Here is a 13,919-nt window from a genome sequence, read left to right as displayed (position 1 = left end):
AATGTTGTACTCAAATGGCAACTCAACTTTAAATATAAATTCGACTTTGGCCTTTGTTTGCTTTCAATTTGCATTTTCTGTAAACACAATTAATTTCACGAATAATTGAATTTTATTATATCTCCTGCCGGAGCTCGGAAAATTAATTTTCTTTTCTGTTATGCCACATTTGTCACAGTTGCAGACCAGTAACGAGGCGAGAGGCCGCGCAGAGCGCAGAGGAGCATGCCACGTTTCTTTGTTGCCCTTCTCGCACTTGGTCATTGGCCCTTTGCACCCCTTCCTGCCCTGTGGCTCCTTTTTAGCCGCTCCTGTCAGGGTGTTGGAATTGTCATAAATCAGCGTTGTTGCATTTAACTTCTCGGTGCAAATGAGTTTCACAACAAAAGCAATAAGTGGAAATGCCGGCGCTAGATGGAATTCTAAAGCCTCTGCTCTGATTTATTGCTTTGCATTTATTTTTGCGAAAAGGAAATTTCCTATTTCGTTTGATACATTTTCACTTGCTTTTACGATCCAAGCAACGATTGGACAATACATTTTGAATATTAAATTATTAATCAACTCCAACATTTCGAAACTTACTTATGCTTCCAACAGGAAATATTAGTTTTAATCCGATATTGAAATAGTTGAATTAATAATTGGATACATAAGTACACATTATGGCACACAATATTTGCTTTAATTTATTTAGTATTTAAATAACTTTTTCTCATTAAAAAGATCACACAATTTCCCAAGAATTTTGACTTGTATTTCCTTTTGGGTGAAACTTTTTGCGAAACTTTTTCTCAACGGACAGGAAGGAGCAGGCGGCAACCTTTCACTTTGGAATCGCGTTTAAGACTAACAGCAGCAGCATTCTCCGAGCTGTGGCAACGACACGGAGTCGGGTGTCCTGTGGGGACAAGACAGCAGCAGGATGCTGCTGTTATCTCTTGTTTTGGGAAATTTCCTAACAGACCTCTGTTAACATCGATGTAGACCAAATGGGATTCCCCGAACTGCTGCGTTCGAAAAGTGGTTTATGATATTTTACCTGAAATTGAAATAATTGCATTAAAAAGGCTAAGCCAGTGACATTACATCAGAAAGTAATCTTTCAACAAGTAATCTTTCATTTGGATACATTTTCATGAACCTTGTGACTGGCCTCCGCATGGAGTGAATGTGAATGCATTTCTCAAAGCGGATTAAATGCGTTCAGGCCTCCATTAGTGTTTAAAGCTAGTTTATTTTCTGTAAAAGTTCTTAATGAGTTTCCATTCCTAGTAATCGAAAAGAAAGGAAAAATTAAAGATGCGAAATATGCTGCCAATTTCAGGCACAAACGTGAGATAAAAACACAAGCAAAATAATTGATGGGAATGAAAATGCGAATGCGGGGGGACACACAACGAGCACATTCATCATTTTGAGTAGTAGGCCAGAAACTTTTTTTCTCTTTTTTTCCATAAGTTTTCCTTTGCTTTCCCTGTCATACAGCAACTGTGTTTACTGCAACACTTGGCACACAGCAGCATCCACCCAGACCTCAGCTTTGTGGCATTATTCCTATACAAACATGTGTAGAGTATATCAAAGTCTAAGCTAAGCCAGTGGTCAGAAGGATGGAGGCACAAAGGCAACGAGTCACAGAGTCACACAGAAACCTTCTAATTTCGTTTGTGTATCTGGGGATGACAATTTGGCGGCCCACAGGCACATTTAAAACCATTTTCCACTCTCTTACTTTGCATGTAAATTTCTGTGCTCGAGAACTATTTTTGGATCCCAAAAGTGCAATTACCCGAAAATTTTACCTCTGCTGCTGCCACTGCTGCTGCTGTGGGGGTACTCTCAGATTAAAGGTACTCGTTCCAAGGGACAGGAAGGGGCATACAGAAGTCTCGGCACGCTCCTATTGCCACTGGCAGCAACAAAGTGCAGTACTTTAATCTATTCATTAGGGTCCACCCCTTTGTAGGCTTTGTGTGCGTAGTTTTACTTTGTGATTTTTGGTACGCTGCAAATTGAATACAAAAAGCTGTCCAATGCTTAACGGCACAATTAGGTAGTCAACCAGAAGACGACGTGGAAAGTGCGTGCCAATAAACATTAAATAAATATTTACACAGACAGATCGACAGACAGACAATCCAAAACAGCTTGAGCCTCAGGCAACGTGGGTGAGAGGTAGTGGGAGTGAAACGTGCTGAACATTTAATACCTTCGCACATCGTTGGAGCCGAGAGAGAACTGGAATCCCAAGACACGCCAAGCAGCTGATAATGATGACGATGACCTGGACAGTTCTCCACTGTAGCCCCCATCCTGTCCCCCCCAACCATGACGATGCCCGTTCGTCCGTTCGTTTTCACGCTGTGTTCTTTTTCTCCTCTTTTTTGTTGACAGCATAATTACGTTGATGACAGGCGTTCGACGGAAAGGGGGGCCAGGAGGACTCTAGACTCTAAGCAAACACACGGACACTGAAACACAGACAGACACTGCAATGGACATGGACACGGACACGGACACGAACATGGACCAGTCGCCGCCATTAAGTGACCCCAGAGAGAGGAGCAGGCCTTTCCATCTGTTTGCCGTAGCAGGTGCTCTCTTGTGGTCAGCAGCCATTATAGAGCGCAGAGCACCGCACAATGGGGCATGCTATAAATAAAGTGCAAGCTTTACCTTATGGCAACAGATTATCTGTGTGAACGAAACTACTCGGAACAGCGCACTGGCTTGCCAGCAAATTGCAAGAAAATCACACACGAAGCACCGAACCCAAACACCTACTTAGATGGTAGGCAAAATAGCTCCACTACATATCTAGGATATATCGCAAAAATATCTTAACAGAGAGAACTAAACAACACACTCACACACACACACACACCACTTCCTATACAGATACAAAACAATTATCAAACTTTTGTTTTGCCAAGTGGGGATAAAGTTTGTCCGTAACGCATCCGATGGCCGATGCTCTGCCTTGACAATAATCGCAGTAATGGGCCCACGCCCACGAGGTCCGCCCTGTCTCACAATAATGCTAATGAGGCCACGCCCCCACGCAACATGGCCAGCAAACTGTTGTAATTAAGTTGTGGCAAAAGGAGAGCTTCAACAAACAACGGAATGTGCAATTTTCCCTATTTGTAAAGTTTTGTAATAGAAATGCAATCACAAGGCTTTCACTGCTTCTGTTCCTAGAAGTCGCTGCATCGTTTGCTGCTACCCTGAGCGTGTGTCAGCCACATTATGGCCAATTAGAGCGAGCATGCAACACACACGGGAAAAAGAGAAGTTCATGCTCAACCAGCTTGCAAATTTGTCAAAGGCTTCGCTCTGAACTCTAAAAGGTATGCCAATGTCAGGTGGCAACTACGTGGCTTAAAGCCTGCCATTCACGAACTTTAAAAGAGGTTGGTTTCCCCGGCAGCAGCAGGCTCCAAAGACCTTCGCACCTTCTGCACTGAGAAGCTCTTGCAAAGCAAATAAAATATGAAAATCTATTCAGAAGCTTGTAACATTCAAATCGTTCTGTAAAATAACAAGAGGGGAAACAAGTTTTTTGCCTCCCCCCTTGCACAGTCACGAATGTTCTGTTAAATATTCAGTTCGTACAAATGAGAGGAAATCGCATCGCATCACAGTGGGAGTCGTCATATAATAGTTTCACTTTCTCTATCTGTGGAACGCATTCTTCTGCACTTTTTCGTCTCTCTCCCCGTGTAGAAACGTGTTCAGAATTTCCACACAAAACTGCAAAAGAATTCATTTGCTCGACATCGGTCCAATTTGTTTTTCCAATTTCCATTCGGGGGAAAAGTTACTTTTTTTTTTGTGAAACTTTAAGCTCTAGCCTTAACATCAGAACTACTGGCTGTGCTGTGTCATTTGCATAAAACGAGAAATCGTAGAATTCAGTGACCCACAAACCCACAAAATCACAAAACACATGCCGCCCAGCGGCTGCGAAAAGCGAAGAACACGGACAGTAGACATGGGTTTAGAGCTATACGCTTGTCATAACGATGTCATAAAGTTCGCCCCCAAAAACTCCCAATTCTGCGATGGGTCACCTCAGATAACAGAATGGGGTGGGATGGTGGGGGTCACTTTACTGATTTGCAATGTGTCCTTAATTCCCTGATAAATCTTCATTTTGGTTGAAGAAATTTAAGATGTTTATTTTAATATTTTTCAGGGAAAAAATATATCATTTCTTTTGAATCAAACCAAAATAATATGCGTTCTAAAAGGCTGAATTTCTTTCAATTGTTTCTTGCTTTCTTGAAAATTCTCTTTCTCGAGCAAGTACGAATTAAACCCAATTTGTCAGGCCTTGTTAAATGGATTCTCTGTGCATCCAAGAAAAAGTTAAATTTATTTGACTTGCACTCAGAGCCGACTGTCGAAGTATTAAAGTTTCTGCTGCTGGGATAACAGTCGCAACAGCTTTGTCTTTGAAAACAATAACTTGACATTCGGCCAGAAACCATTCAATTTAGCCTATTTACCGACCGCATTACCCAAAAGTTAGATATCTTCCCGCACCAAACTTGGATGTAAATTAATTTGAGTTAATTGCTTTTGCGTTTGCGCCGCTCGGGAAGTTTTTCGGGTTTACATTTCCAGCCACAGGCCAGCAACACTTGTGGGCGGGCTGTCGTTGAAGATCCTGTTGCGGACAGATAGCAAAAGCTTCTAATGAATTTCTACTCGACTCAACTCTATTTTCAACTCTGGACTCGTTTCCCGTTTATGGGGCAGCCAGCAGACAGTCAAGGAAAGTTTCAGCGTTATCCAGAGCCAGAGCGTGTCCTGTCCTCTTGGGTTCGGGTTCGAGTTGGGGCTTGTTCGTCTGTCTGTGTCACTCGAATGATTAAAGATTTGGTTTTATGGCCCTCTGCCATGGCTACTACTTTCTTGCAACAATTTATCAACTTTCAAGGTTGTCCGCCGCAGCAGTAGTAAAAACTTTGACATTTTGCTTCGAGGCCATAAAATGTCTAATTTAATCAACTTTAAGTTTGCCGCCGGACCCCTGCCCTTCAAATTTATTGGCAGCGCTCAAAGTCATATTTCACGGACAGCCATAAAACCCGTATAGTTTTTCTGGGGCGGAGAAACCATGCCGTGTCCTTTAAATATTCAATTGAGGCTTCGTACACCTACGCTCCATCCGATGGATGGTCGCGAGGGCATGAAAAAGGTCATCAAAAATGATTGATGGCATTTCGCTTGTCCACTGCCACTATCACTACCACTTCCACTCTCACATCTTGATTTCATGGCTAAAAAGTCATCAGAAATGGTTTTTGCGTTGCTTGAGATGCAGGCAAAACTTTCCGGAAACAACCAACCAACCAACGAACAATATCAGAACAACATAATGAAGTTATGAAAATGCTAGAAGTGTGCTAATGTCATTTGGATTGGGCCAAAACCCTTTCTGGTATGTATGTACATGTACTCCTGTCATTGGGGGCCTGACAACGACTGCGAATGCGGTTTTTCATTCCACTAATTAGTGGAATAAGAGTCTGCTCTCAAATATGCATGTCACCAAATTCTGTGAAAACCAATATAAGAGTGAAATTTTTTTTCCAGGAATTCCAAGACTCAAAGAAAAAGTTTATTTTCCAAAAATTCCCGAATGAAAAGGATTGCACCGCTCACAGTGTGAAATGGGGCTGTGCGTCAAGAGGAGAACTTGACTTTATTTTATGAAAACAAATTGCAATGTAATACTGCTGCATGGCAGTAATCATGTACTCAGTCAGTCTCATCTCTATGCTGTAAGCTCAGCTGTATTCGTTCTCTGCTCGTACTCTTCACTGAATTTCAAGAGTAGAGCTTTTCCGTTGTTTAACACATAACAAACTTTAATTAGTTGCTAGGAAATTTACCCGTATGCGTGTTTATAGTAATTTCCGCCCGGAGATGACAAAAGCCAGCAACCGGATATTCTATCGCTACTAAGTTTTCACATATCATACATATGTGGCATTTTTTTGCAGTATGTGTAGGACTCTGCTGCGGTGAAAACTTTGAAAATTTGTAGGAAAATACGTCGGGTAAGAAATAGTTACACATAAAAGTAAAGAAAATCAAAACTGTGCAGATAGTTGGGTATTTCGTTTACGTCGTGAGAGACAGAGAGTCGTGCTACGATCTCTGCGGTAGAGGCGGATATGCAAACATGGAGCTGTCATGTCCTGTCTGTCCATCTCTGAAAAATATATATTGCTCTGTCACAACTGAAAGCATATCTAATGATAGCGTGCGATGACATGAGATCCAAGTCGAGGCTGAAGTCCAGCTTTTCCCCCTTGATGCTCAGATGCAATCGCATGTGGCATTCACTCATTTGGCATTCAGTGATACATGAGATGAAAGAGGAAAGGACCGCTTCTGCTACCGCAAATTTCATGGACCTGTATAAAAAAAAAAAAATAGACAAAAACATATTATATGGGTCGTGGTGGCGTCTAGTTAATATGCACAGTGCGATGCACAGTGCGATGCCCAGTACGGCAATTGGACTGTCTGGCTTTTTCAGGGGCGAAAATACTTACATACGTGAAGATGGAATATGCAGGGAAGTCATAGGAATGAATTACAGTGATTAGGTCGTGGCCAGTACTCAAATGTTTTTGCATGCGGTTTGCTTATCACTTTCGTGCAAGTTGCTAGCTATATTTTTGCATTTTTCATGCGCCCTCTGACCCCGTTTACACCACAAGAGATTGTCATGAAAACCAACTCTTGCATATTTCCAACTTAAACTCTGGGAACAACGCTGCATGTGGGCAACAATGTACCACAGACCAACCAACCTAAGAGCTGCGATATGAAAGGGACACCATGGCACGGAACTGCTGCATGAGAGAAAATAGAATTTTCCATTAGATTGACTTTTGCAATCATATCGAGACCAGGGCCAGGGCACCGACATAAATTCAATTTAGTTTTTTGTGTCTTTCAGTAACAGTTGCTGTTGTGTCGAATTGCTTGCCAAACGCACACACACACGCACACAACCGGATGCACAGTGGGGGGAGAGACGGGCATTAATCAGGAAGGGCCACGCCTATCACTCAACACCACCCTGCTGTCCGTTTAGTTTTAAACGACAAGCACTTAGTCGCAGAGAGTGTCCGCCTGCCATCGATGACGCCACTCCACACACACACATGTATGTACTTTCGAGAGATTACAACACCCACTCAGAGACATTCACAAAGCACATGCCCGTGACACTATTGCGTGCAACACGTACACGACTCCTTCCGCATGGTCCCACCCGCCTTCCATTGTCGACAGTTTCATAACGCAGTGACTGCGACACAACTCAAATTTCCTTGGTACAGTGCACTTTCATGGTTTCCAGGGCGACTTTAAGATTAATTTTCATTCTTCAACACTCGAAACTACACGGAGCTCTGGCAGAATATTGTCCAGATAATTGGAGTTTCAGCTCTGCAAGAATACACACTATTCTGTAAAACACTCTCAGTCTGTGCCACTGTTAAAGAACAATGTTCAGCAACTATCTTAATTAATGAGTGACTCATACTTATAGCAAAATACCAAATTAAAGGCATAGCTTATGCGGCTAGTCTCTGTTGTGCACTCAACAGATCAAACGATGCAAAAATTGTTCTGGCAATTTAAATTGGCTTTTATTGTGTATGCTATACTTAGATAACACAAACACAGGCACTAATCAATATTGTGTATCGCGCAATTAAACGGAATTCATTTGCCACTTCCTATTCGCCTTTTCGATGTTCGAATAAAAAGCAAGCCATATATCAAAAATAATTTCATAAATATGCCAAATGCAAATAGCAAAAAACATGTCTAGTTTTTGCAACATTTATAATTTAATTAAAATATTTATGCCTTCTGTTTCTGTTTTTGAATTACATTTTTTTGTTCAAATTGAATTTTCAATCAATTTACATTTTTTTTAAGAGTGTTGCAAATGTAATTGAGAAATAAACTGTATTTGTAAGTAATATTAATTATCAAATGGGAAACAATTTTCAATAAAACGATGCAAACACGAAAGACGAAACTTCGAAATTGGAATTTATGCAGTCCCAAAGTGAGAATCCTTTGGTTTTTATGTTTCCAAGTCCTGACGGGCACGTCAGAAATCGACAGGCGTAACGGATGATGGCTTTTGGCTGTTGCCGCCAACATATAAAACAATTCAAAGAATCTATGCAGAATTACTCTAGGTACAGAAAAGAAAACCTTTCAATGGTGCGCGCGCTGACAAGCAATTTGTTTTCTGTGTTCTGTGTGTGGCTTTGAATGCCATACGAAAATGTCATTTATCATTCATGGGCGGAAGGGAGATAGGATAGCCAAAACCATCTGAACTTTACAATAGTATTTCCACTGCTTTGGCTTGCCAGCACAAGAACGGGAAAATTTTACATTTACTTTTCATGTTGTTTTATTTGATTTTTAAAATACTTTGAACCGAGGAGCACCTTTGCCTGTTGAAGTGGCAAAACGAAAGATGATAATTGGATTTTTTGATTAAGTTTGGTTTTCTCAGGAAGCTAAGGCCAAATACATAATTGGACAAATATTCGAAAGACAAGAGAAAAACAAGTCCCATTTTTATTAGTTTGGGGATCGAGTATAATTAACTCTCCACTTCAGGCCTTCTCCTCAAATGTCAAGGGGACCCTTGTGAGCGATAAATGAACAAATAATAATTGCTTTTTGAATGTAATCATATTTATTTGTGAGTGGCTGCCTGCCTGGCCACATGGCAATAGAAATGCGGCTTCCTTCGTTTGACCCCGTTATCGGCCTTGAGAGATGGAAAATATCAAACTTTGATTCATTGCAAAATTTTGCTGAAGTAATGGATTAGGCATAAGAGTGATTCCCTTCCTTCCGGACATCCACCTCATTGTCTTGGCAGTCATAAAAAAGGCACAATTGACGAAAATGTGCTACTCATCAAATATTCAGCATAGAAGAGGAGACATGTGTGTGTCAGTTCCTCCCTCCATTGATCTATAATTTATGGGATGTAAGAGGTCGTAAAGCACTCTTTGGCCTCATTTTCAATGCGCTTAGCTTTCCCTTTTCAATTACTTTGCTATTGGGGGTATGCCACACACAGCACAAGTGCCCCGCAAGCAGCTGCTGCACAAATGTACATAAAATTAATTGCATTGCATGCTGCAAACATCCAATTAAATTAAGCGCAGTTTAAGAGCACAAAGCGCAAAGAAAAAGCCCAAGGGCACACCATATTTAAGTGACATTTTAATAGCTAGTGAGCTAAACCCACATTTGGACTACGATTAGAGAGTGCTTGCAGTCATTCAATTAGTATAGAAATAACCGCTTCAAACACTCTCATATCCATTGTTATTCCAGCTTTATCTGAATGGGCTGGAAAATCTGCTTATTACACTCAAATTTGCTGCTGCTGCCGCTAGTTGCTTGACAACAAAACATAAACTGGCATACATAACGAGCATCGATAACTCGGATAGCTTGGATAAAAACGCGATATAAATGCCAACTGTCGACTGCAGTCCCAAAGCCACTCACTGGGAAGAGAGCCCCACAGTTCCCAAACAGGCAAATGCATTCGCTCATGTGGAAAACTATTGTGTGCAGCAGTTTCACACTTCCGTCGGGTAGAAATCCCCAACGAATACGTTTACACATACATAAAGCGGACCCGGAAAAATGTGAATAGAATTTCACTTGGATCAAACCTTGTGTACTCATATCGACATGTTTTGACATTCATGGTACTGCCACGTCGCATTAAATGCTAACGAAATTATTTTCATGGTCGCCTGACCCTCAATAGGCACATCAGGTTAATAGGCAAATACGGAGCTGGTCCAAAGCCCGAAGATAAGCCACTGCTTTTGTCGTTGCAGCTGTTGATGGACTCTCCTCGACAAGAGAGCAAGCTGTATGGTATGGCTTTCTTTCATACAAAAACTACACTTTTCCCACAAAAACACACACACACACTCACACACACATCGTATGGGGCCCATCGTTGGCAGAGTTGGCATTTTGCCATTGTCTGATTACGTTCTGCCTTGTTGGCATTCCCAGCTGCGGCTCCCTTGCCACCAAAAATGGAGCCAGCATAAACGGGGGGGGTATCATAAAAAAATGGCGTCAATTGGCGACGCGTTAGCCTGACAAATTGCTGAGCTGTTCAGAGCTGTAAAAAGCGAAAATAATCGTTTGACTTTTGAACTGCTGCCCAAACGCTTTGTCACGACACTACATGGCAGAACGATGCGCAAAAGAATGTCGCTTGGTGGCGAGTATTCGTGTTTTATTCCCGAGACAAGACTGCAAGTAGTTTGTGGCAGCCATAAAAAATGGGGGAATGTTTTCATGGAAATGTACATGAGTTGAATCGAATCACATAAACGGATATACAAAGTGATATGGATTGGGGCGTTTTGAAACTATAAGAAGACACTGAGTCTTATTTTTTGCTTATACTCGCTTCTATCTTCGTTTTTTTCTTTACTTCTCTCAACGCTCTCACTTTTCAGACAGATAGCAGAGAAAAGCATCAACTATGGCCGAAAAAATATACATTAATTTTCAAACTGCAACACATTTCATTGTCTTTTATAGACTTGTTTTCAGGACCAGTGCCAATCGAGCTGTGGTTATTTTTGGCATCAAGCCTGCCCCTGAGAAATTATACCAATTGTCTGATGATTTTTTTTTGCTTTCATTTTCATTTTGGGTGACTATTGGACTTTTTCCCCCAGTGGCAACACAATAACACGCTGAAAAGGCTTTCAAAACTAAAAATCTAGCATATTAAGTTTTGCAAAGCTCAAAACGTTATACGATTTAGATTCGTTTTATCAGAGTGGGGATTTTAGAGTGTAATCCGCTAATTGCATCTCGATGGCCATATATTTCATTGGATTGGTCGGTGCTGTGCCGAATGCAAATCAATCATTGACCAAAATCCCCACAAAAGATAGACCAATAAATTGGCAACGACTAAATTGATGGCCCACAGATATTTTAACTAAATCATGATAAATGATAAATGGGGAATTGAGAGAGCTCCACAAAAAGCGCACTTGTGGCACAAATATATATTTTTATTTTCTATGGAATTTTTTCTTTTTTTTCTACTTTTCTTTTTTCTTTCATTTTCTATGGCATTCTATTTATTACGGTGCTAAAGCACAAACAGTGGTAATATAATACAAATATAAATAGAAAAATAAAGTGTAAAGCTGGGAGTCGGAAGAAAAAAATCAATTAAACTCGCGCCATTACCTGTGAACTAGACACTTTCCCCGCTCTACGGCTTAAAGCGTTTGAATGAATGTTCAATTCTATTTGTATGGCAATCAAAGTGTGGCTCTCATTGATCGTTCTCGTTGAAAGCGGGCAATGAGCCGGCGGTTTATGGCAATCCATAAAATAAAAACCCCTCAGGGGAAGTGCAACTAATATTTTCCTGGCTTTAAGTATCTGTAGAAGTCGTGTGGCCCCTGGCGCACAGCTCATATGCTCTGATGGGCTGAATGTATGATAGAAATGAAACAATCTGCAACCAAAGAAGCATCGTATCGTGCGAGTAAGCAAAGAAAAAGAAAAAAGCGTGGGTGGAGGGGCTCAGAGGAGGCAAATCCAAGGGAACCAAGGGCCAACGAAGCGAGACCAAAGTGCAAAAGCCGACACAGACCAAAGAGCAAAACCAGAGAGTGAGAGGCCAAAGAAAAATATTTGCATATGTCAGAGAGAGAAAGAGCAGCACAAATATGGCAAGCAATTCGGGGGACAGAGTCGCATTGGTAGACTGCATTCGCCACACTGCATGATGCCACTAACAACAAGGCAGCAATTTCCATGCCGCACATGCCACCCTCTATGCTGCGTGGAGCGTGGCTTGAAGCAGCGGCGTGTGGGGGAATATGTGTCAACATATTGCCGGAAGATGTTTTTCTGTTGTTTTTTCCTGTCATGCGAGCAATATGCCAACAGAAACAGAAGCCTGAAAACAATGCCTCCTGAGTACAACTAGGCATATCGTATGTGTAACCATACGATGATGTTAGGCAGCACTCTAGGGAAGCTTTAAAGCCAAAGCCAGTGCATTATTCATATAACAAATCACGCATACGCAGTGAAGTCTGCTTCAATGACCAGCCAAAGGTAGGCAAAACTTTGATGATGGCCACGGCGTTAATAGGCCAGGCGACAATTTAATTGCTTTTGAATCAGGGCCGGACCACCAACAGCTCTGACAAACTAATTAAAGTCGAGAGAGACCCTTACTCGGGAGGAAGGAGGTAAAATGGTCGGAGGTAAAATGGTCGGAGGTAAAATCGTTAAAATAAATTCATGGAGCTCTCTCCTGCGGCTACCGCATTGCCATAGCAATGAGAGGGTAAAGGACACGGCGAAAAGAGACTCGGCTCGTATTAAAAAGTCATTGCCCCTCTGCAGAGCTTGGCTGAGTGCTGTTCTGGCCGAGTGGCAATGGACTCAAAAATTACATAAGTAAGCGGAAAAAGAGGCTCGAAAAAGAGCCTCGAAATGAATTGTATTTTAATTGTGCAGTGTAAAGTTGAAGAAATAAGGAAAGCAGAAGCCGCAAGACATCAGGAAGAGCAGTACGAGCAGCATGGAGACACATTTATTTCCAAGGTAGAAGGAATGCCGGCAATAAAATGAATTAATTAACACAGGGAAAAGCCGTGGGCGCTTATTATAATTGGATTTTTTTTGGCACAGTATTGAAAGTAATATGAAAATGCGTATATTTTTATATCATTTTCAGTTCATCTGAAAACCAACATCTTAATCTCTTGAAAGAGAGAATGAGTTACACAGAAATTCTCTCGCTCTCAGCTGAATATTGAAATCGGTATAATTCACATCGATAAAGTCATGGATGAGGGATCTCTCTTACCATATACTCATTCAAATAAATTTATCTGGCATTTTCCACTTGAACAATGCAAATTCTAAAATAAATCCTATGCCACACATTTATTAATATTACAGTACGTAACGACCGTTGCCACTAACATATTGGATTAGATTAAGTTTTAGGCCCCAACAGCAGCACTCATTATATATTAAATCAATTTCCCAACGGGATTTTTCTGTGCATGTGCTCTAACGGGAACGTAATTAAAATTACCACTGAAACAAAATAACCTACATATATGTACGTGTATTTTTTCAAAATCCATTTTCAACTGCTGATATGAAAACTAGCAATTGATAGATTATTAATTCTGAGAATAATTAATAAATTATAAAGTTTTAGCGGCTGTAAATAATAATTCGGTGCACCGAGGATCAGAGGATGCCCCTCTTTGGCATATTTTCCAACAGACAAAAGTGCGAGAACCTAATGTTTTTCCATACAACATAGACATCTGAAAGACAGATACCATACTTCGGGCCTCGTAGCCTTCATTCCTTTGTTAATGATCCCCAGCAACAACGAAAAAGTAGGAAGCTGAACTCTGTCATTTAGCACTGGACGTAATTGTTTGAGGCAGCCCAAAGCGCAGAGATGGGATTCAGAGACATACGCAAGGAGACAGGAGACAGGATACAGGGATGGCTGGCAGCAAAAGCAAATGCAACCATTAATGTGTCAGCATTGGCAATTTATGTATGCGCCTGATAAGTAGGCTTGTGTGGCCGATGGCCCATATGTGTGCGGTTAAGTAAATGCTGGGCCGCCTGCCTGCTGCCTGCCTGCTAGCTGTCGCTCGGCTCAGCCGCCATGCAAACATAAATTAAGTTGCAGGAAATCTACGTAATTTATGCACACATTGGGACAAAACGATGTGGGCGACCGTCTGCTCTCCCCACCCATAAATTGTTTATTTTGCGGCTAATGTAATTTTTGT

Source organism: Drosophila obscura, unplaced genomic scaffold, assembly GCF_018151105.1.
Source record: "Drosophila obscura isolate BZ-5 IFL unplaced genomic scaffold, ASM1815110v1 contig_17, whole genome shotgun sequence".
In the NCBI taxonomy this organism is placed as follows: Eukaryota; Metazoa; Arthropoda; class Insecta; order Diptera; family Drosophilidae; genus Drosophila; species Drosophila obscura.
The sequence above is the reverse complement of the archived record's forward strand: the minus strand, read 5'-3'. Positions refer to the sequence as shown.